The following is a 6,522-nucleotide window of genomic DNA, read 5'->3' on the forward strand; positions in this document are numbered from 1 at the left end:
CTAATTGATATAAAGATATCAGACCACACTCAGAACAACTAAATAGGTGTGTAGCTTGTAAGATGTCCTCTCCCCTATGCATGTATAGCATATTTTCATTTGTTTGTTTTGATGGTTGCTGCAACTTCATCTCGCACAACATATGGCATAGTTTGAACGCATGGCTCTTGTTTTGCAAGAGATTCATCCACCTCATGAATGGATCCTATGCCTAGATGTGGACTTTGCATTTCTTCATCTTGTGTATCCAATTCTTCATCTTGTGTATCCAAGCCTTCAATTAAATCCATTGACGGACACTGAGTTAATTTGATCTTTGTTCTTGATGACACTTGAGGACTTTAGATCTAACATTTCTTCATCTTGTGTATCCAAACCTTCAATTAGATCCATTGACGGACACTGAGTTAATTTGATCTTTGTTCTTGATGACACTTGAGGACTTTAGATCTAACATTCTCCGTTTCCTTCCCCTTTCCCGAGATGAAGGACTTGCCAAAAAATAAATAAACTCAAAGTATTCACCAAACGAGAATGCTTAAACTGTAAAGATAGTTTTAAAAATGATCATAAAGCACAATTGAACTACCTATAGTTAAATAGAGGATAATGGTTGCTTATCTTAATCATAAAAAACAAAAGAATTTACCGATATTTATTTTTCAAATATTCATTATACCGTCTTTAGATCTTACAAAAACATTGACTTAGAAATTCTCATCGACTCGGATGGCGACATTGGGGTTCAATATTAATTAATTTTTTTATTTTTCCTTTTAAAAGATGCCTATGAAAGGGTTTGATTATCAAAAGTTTGATCTTTTAAAAATCGAAGGGTTTCACAGGCTACAAGGTTACAATAAGAAGCAAAGGGTTTGAGTAAAATGCATAGGATATGATTATCAAAGGTTTTGATTTTTGACTCTTAAAACTAGGGATTGATTATCAAAGGGTTCAAGATAGGCTGTCGTACCCATCTACATGCCACAGATGGCATGGAGGAGGTGAATGTCTTGAGGACTTGCAGGAGGAGGAGGTCTTGAGCCTACCCAATAGAAATTATACTAAGCATGAGATCATTGTTCTCATTCTCTTTATCAGAAGCAAAAGGATATATAATCATGCTTACTAAAGGAGGTTTCAAAGAGTTTGAATAAATCAAAGGCTGCAAGGTTGCAATCAAACCCTATCTTCAACCTTGTTGTGGCCATTTGTGCCACCATGGATGGATTATAGGAGGAGAATAGCCAACCTACTATGGCACAAGAGCTGCCCTACTATTGGTCATTAGTTGCAGCCCTATCGCCACATAAGAGCGACCGCCCTACTATTGCTCATGAGCTACCACACAAGAGTTGTCCTACTATTGGTCATTAGTTGCTTCCCTATCGCCATATAAGAGTGACTGCCCTACTATTGCTCATGAGCTAGCACACGAGCTGTTGCCCTTCTGTCGGCCTACTATTGCATATCGCAACACAAGAGCTAGCACCCTACAGTTTGCATGATGTTGCAACTTAGCTATGAACCCAACATAATTCTGCCTACATTCTCCTTGCCTTATGAGGTTTAGCACGAAACTGTTATCAATTGCGGCCCTATTTTCCCCTTGCAAGAAAACCTATTCACCTTATTCTTAGCCCCTTGTAGCCATACATACCACCGTGGATGGCTTGGAGGAGATTTTTTACTCATTATTAAGGGTTGAAAGGTTTGCTACAGGCACAATAAAGGGCATAAGTACACCCTATGTAAGGGTTTTGAGGCAATCTAAGGCCGTATTTTTTTAGACATAAGCTCTGTGAGGCCATCTGAAGAGAGTAAGAAAACCTATAAACCCAATATATGTTTAGCCCCCTATTGCCATCTGCATTACTGTAGATGGCTTGAGGAGGTGTTTTACTCCCTTATAAGGTTTGGAAGGCTTGCTAAAAGCACAAAAAAATGGAAGAAGTACACCCTATGTAAGGGTTTTGAGACAAGCTGAAGGTGTATTTTTTCGGACATAAGATTTATGAAGCCATCCACGTCACCGTGGATGGCTAGGAGGAGGTTCAAAGGCATTCAAGCTAGCCATAGCTTGTGATATCCAATCTTACACTCACCACTAGGAACACAACTTTACAAGAGCCTTTTCATCTTTTTGTAGAAAGGAACAAAGGGATATATTGCAAGTGGTCGCCCTCATCTACTTTATGTAGAGCTCCTGGCACCATTTTTCTTGCTTCACCTTTTTCCTTTTTCTTCTTTCATGAGCTTCGCTCCAACTAAACAATATCACATGAATAGGTCACATGGTCTAGAGGAACTCCCTCAAGCTTCATTTTCTCAAAACACATTAGTGCTTTGTCCCCAGGAATAGGTCACAACATCACAAGAATAGTTCACATGGTCTAGAGGAACTCCCTCAAGCTTCATTTGCTAAAAAACACTTCAGTGCTTCCTCCCCAAGTCTAGGTTTGGTATACCCTATGATGAGTGCATTCTAGAGAACAACATCGTGTGATCCAAACCTATCAAACACTTTGCACACTCTTGACATGAGATCACACTTGGCATACATATACACCAAATTAGGGATGAGCACAACATCATTCACAAAAATCCCATGCTGAAAATGTTGATCGTGAATTTTTTCTCCCCCGACACCATCTCCTACATTGCCACTGGATTTTGAGATGGTGGAAAAGGTTGCCTGAGGCCATGGTGCAACATCTCTTTGAAGCATATCAATGCCTCCTCCCTAGGTTGTGCTGGAAAAAATCTGCAATCTATGTATTCCAAGAAGCAACACTCAAAATCTCAAGCTCCTCATGCACTTGCCACGCTTTTGCTAGCACTCCGCACTTAGCATAGATATCTCCCAACAATCAAGGGACTTTTCCCTAACCAAACTTACTTAGAAACGTTGTCATAGATTTTTATTAACTCTCCTTATTCATCCATAGGCTTTCAAGATGCTAATATATGTGATTGTATCTAGAGGGTGAACCTCCGGTTGCAATATCTCAGAAAAATTTAGAGCATTAGGAATCTGCTTATGCTCAACATAACCAGATATAAGTGATGACAAAACAAAATATCCCGAGTAGGTAGCTATCAAGGACTTGTGCTACCTCCACTAGAGCACCACATTTGGTGTACATATCCACTAAAGCATTGTCAATCCTCCCCAACAGATCTTGTTTCAACATCTCATCATATATTTGCTCTCGTTTTCCAAGTGGTCAAATGCTACTACAAGATTTTAAAAGCGACACAAAGGTGACTACATTAAGGGAGATCCCATCCCAATGCATCTACTCATAATAGTTCAAAGCATCTTGAACCTTGTCATGCTGGGCATTCCCCACGATCAATGAAATAAAGAGGAACCCTCCAACTCCTTGAGCACTTGTTGAGATTTTATTACAACACCATATCTGGCTTACATATCGACCAATATGTTGCCAAGTTCATTGTCTCCTCCTACCCATTCCTTTTTAGAAATTCCTTCATGAACTTGGCCTCCTCCTACTTTTGCACAAAAGAGATATGGGCATGCTGCTTTTGGAGAGAAAATTTTATTTTTGCTTTTGCTCTCCCTTGATTGCTAGGACATATAAGACCAACAACCTCTATAGGCAATGTACCACCTACCCCTTTTCCCTCCATCTCCACGCTTTTCTTGGATGAACATAAGCTACAACAATTGCTTGCCATACTATGTAGCCATCTCCAAAACTTGCTACTCATGAAATTCATGCTTCAACAAACCAAGATAGGAAAAATACTTCATGTCAAACTCATAGATGTTGTAGCTAATGGCTTCTGCATGAAACATTTCCATGAGCTTATACTACCCATTTGGCACATTTGATGCACATTTTACACCTTGTAATTATCAAAAACGTTCAATCTCAACCTTAAAAAACACACACATGGCTAAAGCTAAATTGAGAATGTAAGAAGCCATCAATAAGGCACAAATTTTCAGCATCTCATACTGTTGGCCATCGTGTCATTGCTGAAGCTTCAAGGACTCTATCCTTGCTTCGACCCTTTGAACCTTGAGGGTCATACATGCATCCATTTTGATAGTGGGATTATCAAAACCCCATTGGTATCAAGGATAGAATCATAATCATTGACACCAAAAAAAAACTGCCTGCATGCATCTGAGTTGGCCACTTTTGGCTCGTATAAACTAAAACAATACTTGCATTGGGCACTTGTAAAGGCTCACTTTGGATGCATGCACCTTCCAACCGATCATCTTGATCTTTGAAAGCAGCCCAAACCTCTCTTAAATTTGTCTCCTCATCAACAAAACTCGCAAGGCATGCAAAATTGTCAACATTAGTGCATATTTTAATATTGAGGTGCACGGATACTTTTCAAAGTGATCATCATCTGAAGGTATCCCATAATGACTAGCGGTCTTTTCAGCACAAGATGACAGACTACCATAAGAACATGTATTTGCATCCATAGCCACCTTACAGGCTTCCTCCATGACTACACCACCATATGTCCCAAGCACATTGTCAACATACATAGGATCATCATTGCCGTGATTATTTTTACAGGATGAGGAGACCTCCTCATTATGAATCTTAGTCTCTTCAACACATGCATCAAAGAAAACATGTAACCATGCTGTGTGTGTTACGTAGACATCTCTCCCACTATGGAATAGCTTGACATAGCATGTCAGCGTTTTGATTTATTCTTTTGGCACTCCTCAGCTTCATTAACATCATATATATCCTCTTCTTCTCATGTATCATCTTTTCCACAAAAGTCATCTTCTTCTTCCTTTGCACAAAAGCCTTATAGTGGCCCAATTTTGAGTCGAATCCAAGTGCCCTGAATTTCTTTAGGTAACCCGCAATATGTGAGTGCACAAAAAAGGTGTGTGTGCGAAGATGGAGGGAGAGAGAGAGAGAGAGAGAGAGAGAGAGAGAGAGAGAGAGAGAGAGAGAGAGAGAGAGAGAGAGAGAGAGAGACACATGATCTCCACAGGATGTGGGTGGAGTAGCTCACCACAATTTGTGTGAGAGAGCCCTTTGTTGTTCTTTAGTAAAGAATAAGATGTGTACAAGTGAGGGATGGTCGGACGTCTCTGGTGTATCGGGTTGGGGTAAGAGGCACATCGACTTTACCCCAACAATCTCCCACTTAAAGGTGAATGTGCTGATAAGTGGTACTACTTATAGGACCTAGTATTATGTATAGTAGGCATAAAAAGGGATCTCATCTCAATTTGTGCCCACCAAATATCTCAAAGTTGATGCATGCTACCATATAGGCTCTAGTAGTGTGCGAAATTGTAAATCCCTACTAGAAGCAATATGCATACCCTATAGGTATCCTATAATGACATGCATTTTTCCATGATGCATCATGATAGTGTCAGTCATTGCTCGACTAACAACCCCAACCGCAAACACTCCCACTACAACCGCTATATCATGTCGCAACACTAAGAGGTTATACATGAGAGTCCCGAAGAGTGATGACAAACACGTAATCTCTGCCAACATATCAGTGCCAATCGCATCAATGCCATGTATAGTGGCCTCTGCCAATCTATCCATAGTAGGTGTCTCAACCCTCACTGCACCATAAATAGTCACATATGGATGCATCAATCCTGACTCCAGGTTAATTGTCACTTCCTCATAGTCCATAGGGACTATATCCACAAGTCCTAGCATCACCATATCAACCTCTAGAATGAGCATGTCAAAGAACTCCATATCACTCATCTCCATGGTAGGAGGCATCTCAGTCCTAAGAGGATCAATTTGCTATGTCTCACTAGAGCATGACTGCTCTAAATTTGTATCTAGAGACATGTTGTGCATAGCACTCTGGAGCTTATCCATGAAGGATATGTGTGTGGTCTCTCACTAACATGACTGTAATGTAATGGAGACTATGATGTCTCACACCTCAGATATATGCATAGGGTAAATCAAGCCAATTGTGGCTCCTCTTGCAATGACTAGTTAACCACAACACATCTAGAAGAGCTGCTCTCTTAGCAGTACCTGACATCCACTGTCTCTCAAGAATCTCACTAAGATCAAGCTTTGTGCAATCTAAGAAACATAATACACTTGATGTAGCGTATAAGATGCACCACTGGGAAATGACAAGCATACATCTCCTACATTGTCTATGTCATATGCTAATGCATCAACTAGATACACATTACCAAGGCTCCCACGAGCAAAAGTGCTAAACCACTCACAACATGTTGTGGCATGGAATGCTGCTGATCTAGTAGCCATCGAGAGAAAGTGGCATCTCTATCAGAAATAAAAACAAGAGAAACATTAGAGGTAAATGTGGCATCACCATCACTAGCATACAAATCCACCTCTCTACTCAATGTCATCAAAACCGTCTTTGCATCATTGCCTCATGCATCTAAAACAAAAATGTCTAATGTGCCCTATGTGATCACAATGCAAACACCTCAAGCGTCGACACAAATGAGACTAGAGGTAAATGTGGCATCACCATCACTAGCAT

At 40.2% G+C, this 6,522-nt stretch overlaps 1 pseudogene; it reads right to left on the reverse strand.

Annotated features, from left to right (window-relative positions):
- Positions 1–3,727: 3,727 nt before the first annotated feature.
- Positions 3,728–4,537, reverse strand: LOC147458905 (uncharacterized; annotated as a pseudogene).
- Positions 4,538–6,522: the final 1,985 nt, after the last annotated feature.

Source organism: Adiantum capillus-veneris, chromosome 4, assembly GCF_014529385.1.
Source record: "Adiantum capillus-veneris isolate H3 chromosome 4, ASM1452938v2, whole genome shotgun sequence".
Lineage (NCBI taxonomy): Eukaryota > Viridiplantae > Streptophyta > Polypodiopsida > Polypodiales > Pteridaceae > Adiantum > Adiantum capillus-veneris.